The sequence below is a fragment of the Bombina bombina genome, chromosome 4 (assembly GCF_027579735.1).
Source record: "Bombina bombina isolate aBomBom1 chromosome 4, aBomBom1.pri, whole genome shotgun sequence".
Lineage (NCBI taxonomy): Eukaryota > Metazoa > Chordata > Amphibia > Anura > Bombinatoridae > Bombina > Bombina bombina.
The window spans coordinates 470,476,328-470,494,868 of NC_069502.1; positions in this window are offsets into that span (position 1 = coordinate 470,476,328).

Genomic DNA, 18,541 nt, shown 5'->3' on the forward strand with positions numbered 1-18,541 from the left:
AATATGAAAGAAATGAATTTATCAGGTAAGTTCTTACATAAATTATGTTTTTAGTTAGTTTTCATTCATGGTTTGTTTCGGATAAATTTAGTTTGAAAGTTTCATTTTGACCTAAAATATTTGTTTAGAGCTACAGTGCAGATTTTTGCCATTTTTCTTTATCTGAAGCTATAATCAGCTATATTTGCTTTAATGTCATTCTAAACTTATTTTATTTATACATCTCATTTTTCTGCACTGCATTTTTGGTAAAACTGAAAGTTTACTTGAAGGTACAGTACAGTAACAAGTATTTGTATACTATACATATACGTAAATTTACTATACTGAAAGTGTCTATACTTAAAGGGACATGAAACACATTTTTTTTATTTGTGATTCAGATAGAGCATGCACTTTTAATAACTTTCCAATTTACTTATTTAATCTAAATTGTTTCTTTTTCTTGGTATACTTTGTTGAAAAGCATACCTACAGGTAGGCTGAGGCTCAGAAGCAGGATGGGACCTAGCGGATCATTGGTGGCTGCACAATGTGTTCATCTAGTTCCCTCTAAGTAGTGCATTACTGCACCTTTAACAGAGGATACCAAGATAATGAAGCAAAATTGGTAATAGAAATAAAATGAAAAGTTGCGTACAAACGTCTGCTCTTGCTTTATCTGAATCATGAAAGAAAATATTTGGGTTATTAAGTGCAAAGCCAGCAGCCGCTTAGCTATGCAACAAAAAGGTTAATACATTTCTAAAATTAAAGTGAATGTCAAGTCACGTTCACCACTCTTCCTCATCTTGTTTAATTACCTAAAATAAACGTTAGTTTAATTCATCATTTTTTTATAATTTAAGACTAAAACCATAATCGAAGGATTTATAAACCTACTTCGCTTACTTTCTTCCTCCGCCCGCCATCTTGTCCCTCGTATCTAATTTGATTGACATTGCCCTTAACGAATTCTAGCTCATACCCCGTGGCGTCCAGCCCCTTTTTGCACACGTAACGCGATCAAACTGCGCATGCGTTCCCTAACAAATCTTCATTGACAATCCATGCTCGTTCACATGTAGCGCATGCGCAAACAATTCCGAACACCTAACGCAAGCGCATTGTCTATCTACCTGTCAACCGCGGTCCGCGATCCCCAATAAAGTGTTTAACCCCTAAACCGCCACTCAAGGACCCCGCCGCTACCTAATAAAGTTATTAACCCCTAAACCGCCGCCATCTAACTTAGCTACCCCGCCGCCATCTACCCCATCTACCCCGCCGCCATCTACCGCGCCGCCATCTACCCCATCTACCGCGCCGCCATCTACCCCATCTACCCCGCCGACATCTACCCCATCAGCCCCCCCGACATCTACCACGCCGCCATCTACCCCACCGACATCTACCCCGCCGACATCTACCGCGCAGCCATCTACCCCGCCGACATCTACCCCATCTACCCCGCCGACATCTAACCCATCTACCCCGCCGACATCTACCCCATCTACCCCGCCGACATCTACCCAGCTGCCATCTATTTTAAAAATATTAACCCCTAATTTAATCCCCCTACACCGCCGCCAGCTATACTAACTATATTAACCCTAATTATATTAGGGTTAATATAGTTATTATATTATATATATTAAATATAATAACCCTATCTAACTCTAACATCCCTAACTAAACTCTTATTAAAATAATTATATTATTAATATTATTAATGAAAATATTCCTATTTAAATCTAAATACTTACCTATAAAATAAACCCTAAGATAGCTACAATTGATTGGTTCAGCCAATCGGATTGAACTTTAATCTGATTGGCTGATTCAATCAACCAATCAGATTTTTCTACCTTAATTCCGATTGGCTGATAGAATCCTATCAGCCAATCGGAATTCGACGGACGCCATCTTGGATGACGTCATTTAAAGGTACCTCATTCGTTCGGGAAGTCGTCCTGCCGGATGGATGTTCCGTGGCGGAGGAGCAAAGAAAGAAGATTGAAGATGCCGCTTTGCTTGAAGACATCACCGGATGGAAGAAGACTTCTCTGCAGCTTGATTGAAGACATCGCCCGGATTGGATGAAGAGTTCTGCTCGGCTGGGTGAATACAAGGTAGGGAGATCTTCAGGGGGGTAGTGTTAGGTTTATTTAAGGGGGGTTTGGGTGGGTTTAGAATAGGGGTATGTGGGTGGTGGGTTGTAATGTTGGGGGGTGGTATTGTGTTTATCTTTACAGGCAAAAGAGCTGAATTCTTTGGGGCATGCCCCCAAAAAGCCCTTTTAAGGGCTGGTAAGGTAAAAGAGCTTTGAACTTTTTTAATTTAGAATAGGGCAGGGAATTTTTTTTTATTTTGGGGGGCTTTATTATTTTATTAGGGGGCTTAGAATCGGTGTAATTAGCTTAAAAATCTTGTAATATTTTTTATTATTTTTTGTAAATTAGTGTTTGTTTTTTTTTGTAATTTATTTTAGATTATTTTATTGTATTTTACTTTAGATATTTGTAGTTTATTTAATTTATTGATAGTGTAGGTGTATTTGTAACTTAGTTTAGGATTTATTTTACTGGTAAATTGGTAATTATTTTAACTAGGTAGCTATTAAATAGTTATTAACTATTTAATAGCTATTGTACCTAGTTAAAATAAATACCAAGTTACTTGTAAAATAAATATAAACCCTAAAATAGCTACAATGTAATTATTAATTACATTGTAGCTATCTTAGGGTTTATTTTATAGGTAAGTATTTAGATTTAAATAGGAATATTTTCATTAATAATATTTATATTATATTTATTTTAATAAGAGTTTAGTTAGGGATGTTAGAGTTAGATAGGGTTATTATACTTAATATTTAGATAATATAATAACGATATTAACTATATTAACCCTAATATAATTAGGGTTAATATAGTTAATATATATAATATAATAACTATATTAACCCTAATATAATTAGGGTTAATATAGTTAATATAGCTGGCGGCGGTATAGGGGGATTAAATTAGGGGTTAATACATTTATTATAGGTAGGGCCGGTGTAGGGGGATTAGATTAGGGGGTAATACATTTATTATAGGTAGGGCCGGTGTAGGGGGATTAGATTAGGGGGTAATACATTTATTATAGGTAGGGCCGGTGTAGGGGGATTAGATTAGGGGGTAATACATTTATTATAGGTAGGGCCGGTGTAGGGGGATTAGATTAGGGGGTAATACATTTATTATAGGTAGGGCCGGTGTAGGGGGATTTAGATTAGATGCAAAAGAGCAGTTTACTTTGTGACAAAGCCCCACCAAAAGCCCTTTTAAGGGCTGGTAAAAGAGCTGAATTCTTTGGGGCATGCCCCGCAAAAAGCCCTTTTATGGGCTGGCAATAGAGCTGTTTACTTTGGGGTAATGCCACGCAAAAAGCCCTTTTCAGGGCTATTTGTAGGGTTAGACTTGGGTTTAGTGGTAGGGATAGTTTAGTATTTTAGGGGTTAAATAATTTAATATAGGTGGCGGCGTGGTAGGGGGATTAGATTAGGGGTTAATTAATTTAATATAGGTGGCGGCGGGGTAGGGGGATTAAATTAGGGGTTAATAATTTTAAAATAGATGGCGGCGGGGTAGGAGCTCACATTAGGGGGTAGGTAAGGTAGATGTCGGTGGTGTAAGAGGCTCAATTTAGGGGGTAGTTTAATATTGTTGGCGACGGTGTAGGGGGATCACATTAGGGGGTAGTTAATGTAGATGGCAGCGGGGTCCGGGAGCGGCGGTTCAGGGGTTAAATACTTTATTAAGGATTGCGGCGGGGGATCACGGTTGACAGGTAGATAGACATTGCGCATGCGTTAGGTGTTAGGTTTATTTTGTATCTAGTTTAGGGATTTACGAGGCTCCAATAGACAACGTAAGGCTTACTATGGCTGCTTTTTGTGGCGAGGTGAAAATGGAGTAAGATTTCTCCATTTTTGCCACGTAAGTCCTTACGCTGTATATTGGATACCAAACTGCGCTGGTTTGGTATACCTGCCTATGGCCCAAAAAACTACGGGCGACGTATATAGGATACCAAACCAGCGCCGGCATTGAATACTATCATTGATAGCTAGTCATTGAATGCAACGATTGATGCCTGCGCTTTAGGCATAACATTTTTTGTGTCACGCAGGCGCAAATCGATTGTATGGGGAATGGTGCGCATGCGCAATTGGTCCGGCAATCGGGAACGCGCATTTGAAGTAATAAAGGCATTATCCGGAAATACATGGAGGGCGGAGCTAGGAACGGCCGGGAATGTAAATATAAAGTGTATTTATAACTATAATATATATAAAAAAATAAATAAAAAAAAGTTGCGATCATACTATATATTAGATGAGGAATAGAATACAGGCTGCAAAAACCAAAAACTTTACATTCACTTTAAAACTACTAACTTATTAAAAAGTTTTAAACAAACAACTTGTATTTTAATTCCGACAAAAAGGGTAAATAGTGTACTATAGTATTCTATATTTAAAGGACATTCCAGACAAAATTGGAATCCACATGAATGCATTTCAGTTTTGAATAGAAGCATTTTTGTAATATATATATATACTGTATATACTGTTTTTATATATATATATATATATATATATATATATATATATGTATTAGCAAAAATGCTTCTAAAAAAACTATAGCTGTTTCACAAGTATATTTAAGTATGCACTGTGCACCAGCATTTGAAACACAGCACTTGCTCAGAGAGTCTAAGGTGCTTGTACCATCTGGTAGTGACTCAGTTTGTTAATTGCTGATATGATACAAGCTCCACTGGTGCTCTGAGTAGCTGCAGTATTTAAAATGCTGGTGCACTGAGAATATTATTATTTTTGGTTATTTGCAGAGCGCCAACAGATTCCGCAGCGTTAATATAATAATAGTAGAATATCTAGCTATGCTTCACCTGCACGTGCAGAGCAAATGCTAACACTAAAACAGTGATAAATGTAACTTGAAGCATTTTGCCAATACATGTATATTGTAAATATGTTTCTATTGGAATCTGTAATTCAGCTATGTGCAGTTCAATTTTGATCGGAATGTCCCTTTAAGTCCAGTAAGTAAACTTTTTTAAAATAGTATAACTGGTTGTCACAGTCACAAAGTAAATAGTAACTGCTATTGCTATGCTGCTAACACAATGAAGAATAACACAGATCTGAGCCTCTGAGCAATCTGCAATAAGTTTAAAATTGCCCTGAGAATGCTGGTTGGCTAGAAAACGTTGCAGGCTTTGACTGTTGAACTGAGAGAAACTGTCAATCTATTCTGCTGCTCCTTCCTAGATTGCATTGATTGGATAATGTCTGCTTGCATTATAAAAACAGCATACACCAACCAAAAACGAAAATTTTAAAAGGAAAAAAAAAATTTCTTTTTTTGTTTTCAGACGGTTTAGCATATACATATATATTTATTTATTGCTGCGTGATTCGCCCCTTGCACTGCACTAGGTGATTTGCTGTGGCTTTCGGCATGAAAACAAGGCTCCCACTGGAGCCTATGGAAGTGCGCTCTTGTGAGCGCTTGGCTTTTGGCAATACGAATGCAAGGTTGCATTAGTACTGTGCTGCACCTGTAATACCAGCGCACATATTGCGCTCCACTTGTAATCTGGCCCTATGTACGGCATCTCTCATCTCTCTGGGATTTCCAGCCTCCGCATTGTTTCTTAGAGAATTCAGTGAGTTCAGCCCCTGTGAAGTCTGCACTATAATTTCTCTCCAAACTAGAGAATCTTTGCTTAGATAAAGTGTGCATGGATAAGAGCAAGAAAGAGCTCTAGGCAGGATCTTCTGTTTAAAGGGAAACAAAAAGCTGAATATAGTCTGATAAGGGTTATCACTAAATTTAACAGTCACTGGGATTAGATTAAGACTATCCTTATGAAAAACTGGCATATTCTTCAGGCAGATAGCTCCCTAGATGGAATTATTTCAGACTATCCTTTAATGACTGCCAAAAGGGCGTTAAGTTTGAAAGATAGTCTAGTCCATAGTGAGTATGAGAAGGCAACTCCAGTAAAGAATTGGTTAACAGCGTTGTAGCCTAGAGTGGGATGCCACCCTTGTGGAAGATGTGTATATTGCAGCAGTTTAATTAAAACAAAAACATTCTTTAGGAATGTAAATCATATGTTTAAAATTAAACAGTGGATTACGTGCAATACCACAGGGGTGATCTATCTCCTTTCCTGCTCGTGCCCCCATTTCTACGTAGGAAAGACCACAAGAGAGATAAAAGATAGAATCAGGGAGCATAGAAATGATATAAAAATGGGAACATTGATAGCTCCATAGGAAGGCATTTTCTTGAGAAACATGGATCAAATGTGGATGATTTATCAGTGATTGGTATTGAACATGTGAAAGTAGAAGAAGAGGAGGAAATGTTGACAGGGTTTTACTCCAGAAAGAGGCAAAGTGGATATACGTTTTGAATACTTTAACACCTGCAGGTTTGAATGAGAAAATTGAATATGCAAGTTTTCTTTAAATGCCCTGTCATATTTTTCCAAAAAGGCCATTCTCCTATATTTTTTCCTTGTAACCTTTTAAATATATATTCTGATTGGAAAGGTGAATCATCGACAGTATGTTAAATTTTAAAAGTGTTATTGATAAAATATTGTTTGGTTTGTCTTTCCCACAAAAGAAAAGACTTAGGTACTTATATAAGCTTTAAGCATATATAATGAGAAAGCCACATTTCTCCAACATTGGTGTGTCCGGTCCACGGCGTCATCCATTACTTGTGGGAATATTCTCTTCCCCAACAGGAAATGGCAAAGAGCACAGCAAAAGCTGTCCATATAGCCCCTCCTCAGGCTCCGCCCCCCCAGTCATTCTCTTTGCCGCTCTGAACAAGTAGCATCTCCACGGAGATGGTGAAGAGTATGTGGTGTTTAGTTGTAGTTTTTATTCTTCTATCAAAAGTTTGTTACTTTGAAATAGTACTGGTATGTACTATTTACTCTGAAACAGAAAGAGATGAAGAGTTCTGTTTAAAAGAGGAGTATGATTTTAGCAGCAGTAACTAAAATCAATTGCTGTTCCCACGCAGGACTGTTGAGCCCAGAGAACTTCAGTTGGGGGGAACAGTTTGCAGACTTTTCTGCTCAAGGTATGACTAGCCATTTTTCTAACAAGACTGTGTAATGCTGGAAGGCTGTCATTTTCCCTCATGGGGATCGGTAAGCCATTTTCTTAGACTCAGAAAGAATAAAGGGCTTATTATGGGCTATTAACTGGTGGACACTCTTAAGGGCTAAATCGATTGTTTATTTAAGTTATTATTTAAAGTTTGAAGTGGATTTCACTCCGTTGGTGGTTGTCCCAGGATCACCTGTCTCAGGGAATGAGTTTCCGCAGACCAGAGTGGGTCATTGTCACGACCGACGCCAGTCTATTAGGCTGGGGCGCGGTCTGGGATTCCCTGAAAGCTCAGGGTTTATGGTCTCGGGAAGAGTCTCTTCTCCCGATCAACATCCTGGAACTGAGAGCGATATTCAATGCTCTCCGGGCTTGGCCTCAACTAGCGAAGGCCGGATTCATAAGATTCCAGTCAGACAACATGACGACTGTAGCTTACATCAACCATCAGGGGGGAACAAGGAGTTCCTTGGCGATGAGAGAGGTATCCAAAATCATCAAATGGGTGGAGGATCACTCCTGCCACCTATCTGCACCAGGAGTAGACAACTGGGAGGCGGATTATCTGAGTCGTCAGACTTTCCATCCGGGGGAGTGGGAACTCCACCCGGAGGTGTTTGCCCAGTTGACTCAATTATGGGGCATTCCAGACATGGATCTGATGACGTCCCGTCAGAACTTCAAGGTTCCTTGCTACGGGTCCAGATCCAGGGATCCCAAGGCGACTCTAGTGGATGCATTAGTGGCGCCTTGGTCGTTCAACCTAGCTTATGCGTTTCCACCGTTCCCTCTCCTTCCCAGGCTTGTAGCCAGGATCAAACAGGAGAAGGCCTCGGTGATTCTGATAGCTCCTGCGTGGCCGCGCAGGACTTGGTATGCAGACTTGGTGAATATGTCATCGGCTCCACCATGGAAGCTACCTTTGAGACAGGATCTTCTAGTACAAGGTCCATTCGAACATCCAAATCTAGTTTCTCTGCAGCTGACTGCTTGGAAATTGAACGCTTGATTTTATCCAAGCGTGGGTTTTCAGATTCAGTGATAGATACTCTGGTCCGAGCCAGAAAACCTGTGACTAGAAAGATTTACCATAAAATATGGAAAAGATATATCTGTTGGTGTGAATCCAAGGGATTCTCCTGAAGTAAGATTAAAATTCCTAAGATCCTCTCCTTTCTCCAAGAAGGTTTGGATAAGGGATTGTCAGCGAGTTCTCTAAAAGGACAGATTTCTGCTTTATCTGTCTTGTTACACAAACGACTGGCAGCTGTGCCAGATGTACAAGCTTTTGTACAGGCTTTGGTCAGAATCAAGCCTGTTTACAGACCCTTGACTCCTCCTTGGAGTCTAAATTTAGTTCTTTCAGTTCTTTAAGGGGTTCCGTTTGAACCCTTACATTCCATAGATATCAAGTTACTATCTTGGAAAGTTCTGTTTTTGGTTGCTATTTCTTCTGCAAGAAGAGTTTCGGAATTATCTGCTTTGCAGTGTAATACACCCTATCTGGTGTTCCATTCAGATAAGGTCGTTTTGCGTACTAAGCCTGGTTTTCTTCCGAAGGTTGTTTCGAACAGGAATATTAACCAGGAAATAGTTGTTCCTTCTCTGTGTCCGAATCCAGTTTCAAAGAAGGAACGTTTGTTACACAATTTAGATGTAGTTCGTGCTTTAAAGTTCTATTTAGAAGCAACTAAGGATTTTAGACAAACCTCATCTTTGTTTTTCGTTTACTCTGGTAAGAGGAGAGGACAAAAAGCTACGGCTACCTCTCTTTCTCTGGCTGAAAAGCATTATCCGATTGGCTTATGAGACTGCCGGACGGCAGCCTCCTGAACGAGTCACAGCTCACTCCACTAGAGCTGTGGCTTCCACATGGGCCTTCAAGAACGAGGCTTCTGTTGATCAGATATGTAAGGCAGCGACTTCGTCTTCTCTGCACACTTTTGCCAAATTTTACAAATTTGATACTTTTGCTTCTTCGGAGGCTGTTTTTGGGAGGAAGGTTTTGCAAGCCGTGGCGCCTTCTGTTTAGGTAACCTGATTTGCTCCCTCCCTTCATCCGTGTCCTAAAGCTTTGGTATTGGTTCCCACAAGTAATGGATGACGCCGTGGACCGGACACATCAATGTTGGAGAAAACAGAATTTATGCTTACCTGATAAATTACTTTCTCCAACGGTGTGTCCGGTCCACGGCCCGCCCTGGTTTTTTAATCAGGTTTGAAAAATGTCTTTCTCTATATACTACAGTCACCACGGCACCCTATAGTTTCTCCTTTTTTCTCCTAACCGTCGGTCGAATGACTGGGGGGGGTGGAGCCTGAGGAGGGGCTATATGGACAGCTTTTGCTGTGCTCTTTGCCATTTCCTGTTGGGGAAGAGAATATTCCCACAAGTAATGGATGATGCCGTGGACCGGACACACCGTTGAAGAAAGTAATTTATCAGGTAAGCATAAATTCTGTTATTTTGTTTGTTGCAAAAATGTATACTTTGCCTTTAAATTAAGTTGGTTCTATGGGACTACTTAAGGAAGATGTGTCAGTGTAGTGGTATCTGACAAAGCCCTGTACATCCCAAAGGGGGAGGGGCAAAACGCATCATCAGACCGCAGTGGAGTACTCACCTGTGTGAGCAGCAGCTGATTTGCTTTGTACCTGAGCTCCATTAGTCTCTGGGAATGTTGTTAGCAACCTGAATCAGCTAACACAAGAGGCGGTCAGCGAGCTTTCCAAAACAAAGTACAGATGGCCATTATCAACATAGTTCAGTCGGCACTTCTATGGGAAAAGGAGTTAAACGTTGAGCAAGTCTTACATGACAGAAATGGTCATATCTGCATGAACCGCTGTGTTCCGTTTTAAAGCCCTGGACCCGTAAGTAAATCCTCCCTGGGTTTACCAGTGCTGGACTGTTTATAGTTTCATTTGATTTCGGCACAACAAACTGAGCGTGAATTTGCTCAGCAAAGCCGTAGGAAATGTTTCTCTGCTGGGTGGGATTTTGGAAAAGAACTTTGTAGGGCATGCGTAAGCACTAAGTGCCCTCCTAATATTGAGAGACTCTGGTGTTTTTCTTTTCCGTTTATATTGACATGACAGTGTGTGGAAAAGTCATTTGTATATAAGATGAAATATTATGATGTGTGATTCTAGCTCATTGTATCAAGTAATCTGTTAGATACAATTATTTGCTCTCTGTGAGTTATCTCCACTGCACCTGTGTTTCACTGTTTTCAAAACGAATAAACAGTTTTTTTCTGCAGCCTTTGTTACGCTTTGGCTTTGTGTATATGCATCATAAGCCCTTCTCTTTATATGGTATATATATATATATATATATATATATATATATATATATATATATATATATATACACACATCATATATATACACAAGTCTGTGTTTTTTTATTATTATTTAAATCTGATTTTTTTTTTCAATAAAATGCTGTTATAGCACAAATTGTATTCATCCTGTAATAAGGATTTGTTTTTTAATTTGTGTCTTTAGAGAAAACATTCCGAGATTGTTCAATAATTTTTATTAATAAGGTCAAACTGTACATCAGTAATACTAGCTTCACACATCCGTTAAGTGTACATAGCAAAAAGAAGAGTATCTAACAATATGTGTACCCATTTCCTTTCTGGGCATACAAAACAAACAAAAAAAAAAGATAACATTCCTCGTCACAACAAAAATTTTATAGGCCTACAGAATTGAGAAAAAGACCTTAATCCAATTGTTTTTATGCAAATTTAAATACACAGAATCAACCACTTAAAGTGCTAAATTCAAAATTAAACTTTCATGATAGAGCATTTAATCTTAAAAAGAATTTTTATTTTATCTAAATGTGCACAATCTGCACATGCCAGTATGTATTTTCTGATTGGCTGATGACTGTCACGTGTTACATGTGGAAGGAAAATAGAATTAACTATGAAATTTGCCAGAAAAACAACTACTACTCATTTGAAGTTCTATTGCATATACTGTATGCTATTTGTCAATAATGCAATTCTACTGTATTTAACTGCTTTCCTACTGGAATTCCAGAAAAAAACGTGCCCAAAATACCAGAGAAATTTTAGCATTTTTGCTATCACTCGGTTTAAACAGAAATAGAGCCTTTGTTTTGTTTTTGTTTTTTACCTATGAAAACTATATATATTTTTTAAAGTAAACAAACCCAAAGTATTGATCTAGGCCAATTTTGGTAAATACGATCATATTAAAAAATCGTTATCTGTAACACAAACTGAGTTTCTCACTGAAATTATTTAAACACAACTATTGCAGCCAGAAGACAAATAGGTGTAAAAGCTTATCTGGTATTTCCTTTGTTCAGAAACAGCAGACATACATGGCTTTGCCATTGGTTTTTGGAAATTAGAAGGCTTCTATTTGCAGCTTGCGCACCACACTTCTGAAATTCCCAGCAATGATAGCTTGTAAGGTTAATATTTCTTTCATGTAATTAGCAAGAGTCCATGAGCTAGTGACGTATGGGATATACATTCCTACCAGGAGGGGCAAAGTTTCCCAAACCTCAAAATGCCTATAAATACACCCCTCACCACACCCACAATTCAGTTTTACAAACTTTGCCTCCTATGGAGGTGGTGAAGTAAGTTTGTGCTAGATTCTACGTTGATATGCGCTCCGCAGCAAGTTGGAGCCCGGTTTTCCTCTCAGCGTGCAGTGAATGTCAGAGGGATGTGAGGAGAGTATTGCCTATTTTGAATACAGTGATCTCCTTCTACGGGGTCTATTTCATAGGTTCTCTGTTATCGGTCGTAGAGATTCATCTCTTACCTCCCTTTTCAGATCGACGATATACTCTTATTTATATACCATTACCTCTGCTGATTTTCGTTTCAGTACTGGTTTGGCTTTCTACAAACATGTAGATGAGTGTCCTGGGGTAAGTAAATCTTATTTTCTGTGACACTCTAAGCTATGGTTGGGCACTTTGTTTATAAAGTTCTAAATATATGTATTCAAACATTTATTTGCCTTGACTCAGGATGTTCAACATTCCTTATTTTCAGACAGTCAGTTTCATATTTGGGATAATGCATTTGAATCATTCATTTTTTCTTACCTTAAAAAATTTGACTCTTTTTTCCCTGTGGGCTGTTAGGCTCGCGGGGGCTGAAAATGCTTCATTTTATTGCGTCATTCTTGGCGCGGACTTTTTTGGCGCAAAAAATCTTTTCTGTTTCCGGCGTCATACGTGTCGCCGGAAGTTGCGTCATTTTTGACGTCCTTTTGCGACAAAAATGTCGGCGTTCCGGATGTGGCGTCATTTTTGGCGCCAAAAAGCATTTAGGCGCCAAATAATGTGGGCGTCTTATTTGGCGCTAAAAAATATGGGCGTCGCTTTTGTCTCCACATTATTTCAGTCTCATTTTTTCTTTGCTTCTGGTTGCTAGAAGCTTGTTTATTGGCATTTTTTCCCATTCCTGAAACTGTCATTTAAGGAATTTGATCAATTTTGCTTTATATGTTGTTTTTTCTCTTACATATTGCAAGATGTCTCACGTTGCATCCGAGTCAGAAGATACTTCAGGAAAATCGCTGTCTAGTGCTGGAACTACCAAAGCTAAGTGTATCTGCTGTAAACTTTTGGTAGCTATTCCTCCGGCTGTTGTTTGTATTAATTGTCATGACAAACTTGTTAATGCAGATAATATTTCCTTTAGTAATGTACCATTGCCTGTTGCAGTTCCTTCAACATCTACGGTGCAGAATGTTCCTGATAATATAAGAGATTTTGTTTCTGAATCCATCAAGAAGGCTATGTCTGTTATTTCTCCTTCTAGTAAACATAAAAAATCTTTTAAAACTTCTCTCTCTACAGATGAATTTTTAAATGAACATCATCATTCTGATTCTGATGACTCTTCTGGTTCAGAGGATTCTGTCTCAGAGATTGATGCTGATAAATCTTCATATTTATTTAAAATGGAATTTATTCGTTCTTTACTTAAAGAAGTACTAATTGCTTTAGAAATCGAGGATTCTGGTCCTCTTGATACTAATTCTAAACGTTTAGATAAGGTCTTTAAATCTCCTGTGGTTATTCCAGAAGTTTTTCCTGTTCCTAATGCTATTTCTGAAGTAATTTCCAGAGAATGGGATAAATTGGGTAATTCATTTACTCCTTCTAAACGTTTTAAGCAATTATATCCTGTGCCGTCTGACAGATTAGAATTTTGGGACAAGATCCCTAAGGTTGATGGGGCTATTTCTACCCTTGCTAAACGTACTACTATTCCTACGTCAGATGGTACTTCATTTAAGGATCCTTTAGATAGGAAAATTGAATCCTTTCTAAGAAAAGCTTATCTGTGTTCAGGTAATCTTCTTAGACCTGCTATATCATTGGCTGATGTTGCTGCAGCTTCAACTTTTTGGTTGAAAACTTTAGCGCAACAAGTAACAGATCATGATTCTCATAATATTATTATTCTTCTTCAACATGCTAATAATTTTATCTGTGATGCCATTTTTGATATTATCAGAGTTGATGTCAGGTTTATGTCTCTAGCTATTTTAGCTAGAAGAGCTTTATGGCTTAAAACTTGGAATGCTGATATGGCTTCTAAATCAACTCTACTTTCCATTTCTTTCCAGGATAACAAATTATTTGGTTCTCAGTTGGATTCTATTATCTCAACTGTTACTGGTGGGAAAGGAACTTTTTTACCACAGGATAGAAAATCTAAGGGTAAAAACAGGGCTAATAATCGTTTTCGTTCCTTTCGTTTCAACAAAGAACAAAAGCCTGATCCTTCATCCTCAGGAGCAGTTTCAGTTTGGAAACCATCTCCAGTCTGGAATAAATCCAAGCCTTCTAGAAAGGCAAAGCCAGCTTCTAAGTCCACATGAAGGTGCGGCCCTCATTCCAGCTCAGCTGGTAGGGGGCAGGTTACGTTTTTTCAAAGAAATTTGGATCAATTCTGTTCACAATCTTTGGATTCAGAACATTGTTTCAGAAGGGTACAGAATTGGTTTCAAGATGAGACCTCCTGCAAAGAGATTTTTTCTTTCCCGTGTCCCAGTAAATCCAGTGAAAGCTCAAGCATTTCTGAATTGTGTTTCAGATCTAGAGTTGGCTGGAGTAATTATGCCAGTTCCAGTTCTGGAACAGGGGATGGGGTTTTATTCAAATCTCTTCATTGTACCAAAGAAGGAGAATTCCTTCAGACCAGTTCTGGATCTAAAAATATTGAATCGTTATGTAAGGATACCAACGTTCAAAATGGTAACTATAAGGACTATCTTGCCTTTTGTTCAGCAAGGGCATTATATGTCCACAATAGATTTACAGGATGCATATCTGCATATTCCGATTCATCCAGATCATTTTCAGTTCCTGAGATTCTCTTTTCTGGACAAGCATTACCAGTTTGTGGCTCTGCCGTTTGGCCTAGCTACAGCTCCAAGAATTTTTACAAAGGTTCTCGGTGCCCTTCTGTCTGTAATCAGAGAACAGGGTATTGTGGTATTTCCTTATTTGGACGATATCTTGGTACTTGCTCAGTCTTTACATTTAGCAGAATCTCATACGAATCGACTTGTGTTGTTTCTTCAAGATCATGGTTGGAGGATCAATTCACCAAAAAGTTCATTGATTCCTCAGACAAGGGTAACCTTTCTGGGTTTCCAGATAGATTCAGTGTCCATGACTCTGTCTTTGACAGAAAAGAGACGTCTAAAATTGATTTCAGCTTGTCGAAACCTTCAGTCACAATCATTCCCTTCGGTAGCCTTATGCATGGAAATTCTAGGTCTTATGACTGCTGCATCGGACGCGATCCCCTTTGCTCGTTTTCACATGCGACCTCTTCAGCTCTGTATGCTGAATCAATGGTGCAAGGATTACACAAAGATATCTCAATTAATATCTTTAAAACCGATTGTACGACACTCTCTAACGTGGTGGACAGATCACCATCGTTTAATTCAGGGGGCTTCTTTTGTGCTTCCGACCTGGACTGTAATTTCAACAGATGCAAGTCTCACAGGTTGGGGAGCTGTGTGGGGATCTCTGACGGCACAAGGAGTTTGGGAATCTCAGGAGGTGAGATTACCGATCAATATTTTGGAACTCCGTGCAATTTTCAGAGCTCTTCAGTCTTGGCCTCTTCTAAAGAGAGAATCGTTCATTTGTTTTCAGACAGACAATGTCACAACTGTGGCATACATCAATCATCAAGGAGGGACTCACAGTCCTCTGGCTATGAAAGAAGTATCTCGAATTTTGGTTTGGGCGGAATCCAGCTCCTGTCTAATCTCTGCGGTTCATATCCCAGGTATAGACAATTGGGAAGCGGATTATCTCAGTCGCCAAACGTTGCATCCGGGCGAATGGTCTCTTCACCCAGAGGTATTTCTTCAGATTGTTCAAATGTGGGAGCTTCCAGAAATAGATCTGATGGCCTCTCATCTAAACAAGAAACTTCCCAGGTATCTGTCCAGATCCCGGGATCCTCAGGCAGAAGCAGTGGATGCATTATCACTTCCTTGGAAGTATCATCCTGCCTATATCTTTCCGCCTCTAGTTCTTCTTCCAAGAGTAATCTCCAAGATTCTGAAGGAATGCTCGTTTGTTCTGCTGGTAGCTCCGGCATGGCCTCACAGGTTTTGGTATGCGGATCTTGTCCGGATGGCCTCTTGCCATCCGTGGACTCTTCCGCTACGACCAGACCTTCTGTCGCAAGGTCCTTTTTTCCATCAGGATCTCAAATCCTTAAATTTAAAGCTATGGAGATTGAACGCTTGATTCTTGGTCAAAGAGGTTTCTCTGACTCTGTGATTAATACAATGTTACAGGCTCGTAAATCTGTATCCAGAGAGATATATTATAGAGTCTGGAAGACTTATATTTCTTGGTGTCTTTCTCATCATTTTTCTTGGCATTCTTTTAGAATTCCGAGAATTTTACAGTTTCTTCAGGATGGTTTAGATAAAGGTTTATCCGCAAGTTCTTTGAAAGGACAAATCTCTGCTCTTTCTGTTCTTTTTCACAGAAAGATTGCTAATCTTCCTGATATTCATTGTTTTGTACAAGCTTTGGTTCGTATAAAACCTGTCATTAAGTCCATTTCTCCTCCTTGGAGTTTGAATTTTGTTCTGGGGGCTCTTCAAGCTCCTCCGTTTGAACCTATGCATTCTTTGGACATTAAATTACTTTCTTGGAAAGTTTTGTTCCTTTTGGCGATCTCTTCTGCCAGAAGAGTCTCTGAATTATCTGCTCTTTCTTGTGAGTCTCCTTTTCTGATTTTTCATCAGGATAAGGCGGTGTTGCGAACTTCTTTTGAATTTTTACCTAAAGTTGTGAATTCCAACAACATTAGTAGAGAAATTGTGGTTCCTTCATTATGTCCTAATCCTAAGAATTCTAAGGAGAAATCGTTGCATTCTTTGGATGTTGTTAGAGCTTTGAAATATTATGTTGAAGCTACTAAGTCTTTCCGAAAGACTTCTAGTTTATTTGTTATCTTTTCCGGTTCTAGAAAAGGCCAGAAAGCTTCTGCCATTTCTTTGGCATCTTGCTTGAAATCTTTAATTCATCTTGCCTATGTTGAGTCGGGTAAAACTCCGCCTCAAAGGATTACAGCTCATTCTACTAGGTCAGTTTCTACTTCCTGGGCGTTTAGGAATGAAGCTTCGATTGATCAGATTTGCAAAGCAGCAACTTGGTCCTCTTTGCATACTTTTACTAAATTCTACCATTTTGATGTATTTTCTTCTTCTGAAGCAGTTTTTGGTAGAAAAGTACTTCAGGCAGCGGTTTCAGTTTGAATCTTCTGCTTATGTTTTTCATTAAACTTTATTTTGGGTGTGGATTATTTTCAGCAGGAATTGGCTGTCTTTATTTTATCCCTCCCTCTCTAGTGACTCTTGCGTGGAAAGATCCACATCTTGGGTAATCATTATCCCATACATCACTAGCTCATGGACTCTTGCTAATTACATGAAAGAAAACATAATTTATGTAAGAACTTACCTGATAAATTCATTTCTTTCATATTAGCAAGAGTCCATGAGGCCCGCCCTTTTTTTGTGGTGGTTATGATTTTTTTGTATAAAGCACAATTATTCCAATTCCTTATTTTATATGCTTTCGCACTTTTTTCTTATCACCCCACTTCTTGGCTATTCGTTAAACTGAATTGTGGGTGTGGTGATGGGTGTATTTATAGGCATTTTGAGGTTTGGGAAACTTTGCCCCTCGTGGTAGGAATGTATATCCCATACGTCACTAGCTCATGGACTCTTGCTAATATGAAAGAAATGAATTTATCAGGTAAGTTCTTACATAAATTATGTTTTTCTCTAGTGTAGTGATTACCCTCCCACCTGTCACCTTCCACCCCCTGATCCCTGTCTGTTCCCTCCTAAACACCTATCTTCTCTTCACCATCTTTAAGGCTTTTTATTTATCTATTTATTTTTTTAATATTTATTTATTTATTTCTATAGTGTAGATCCCTCCTCACCCTCCCACCTCTATGATTACCCCCCATAACAGCTTTTAACCCTCTGCCCGTTGCTCCCCACCATGTTTGTTACTGGCAGCCAGTCTACCAGTAACAAAATATTGTTGTTTTTTGTTTAAATTTTTTTGCAGTGTAGGCCCCCCACTCAATCTCCCTCCACCAAGATCACCAATTTCTGTAGTGTAGGGTCCCCCCTTCCAGCCAATATTGTTTCATAGTGTAGGGCCCCCATCCCTCCCTCTCTACTGCTTATACTTTTCAACCCCCTTCTTCCCTCCGACCGCTCCCACTGGCACCATTGGAGGATTAATACAGAGAGTGACACAGACAGTGTCACTCTCTATATCGATAGGCGATCTAGCTTCATATGGTAAGGGATCACAATCAGTGCTCCCTTACCATATTAAGGCAGATGCCTTCTGTTCTCAGCTGTAGCTTTGACAGTGGGGATCTCAACGTGCACCTCTATGTTGGATGTAGGTACTGCGTTGACACAGTTCACTGGGCAGTACAGTGTGATATAGTAGCTACGTCAAATTAGTGCAAGGGGTTAATGGGCCTGCCCTTAAGTTTCAAGAAGTTCAATTCACAGAAGATTGTTTGCAGTAGAATTGATCTGCACCAGGAGCTAAGTGTGGGGAGGGAGGGACAAGCAGTAAAAATGAAAGTGAAACCTATAAAGTTATTCTTATAGTTATATAGTTAAAATATTTAAGTTGTTATTACTAAATAAGGTAATAATTATTTTTCTGCTTCCAATAAAGTACAGCAGAAAATGTGTCCAAATGTGAATGATTAGCCTATTAAACTGGAGATAATTCACTAAGCAATAATGTCTTAA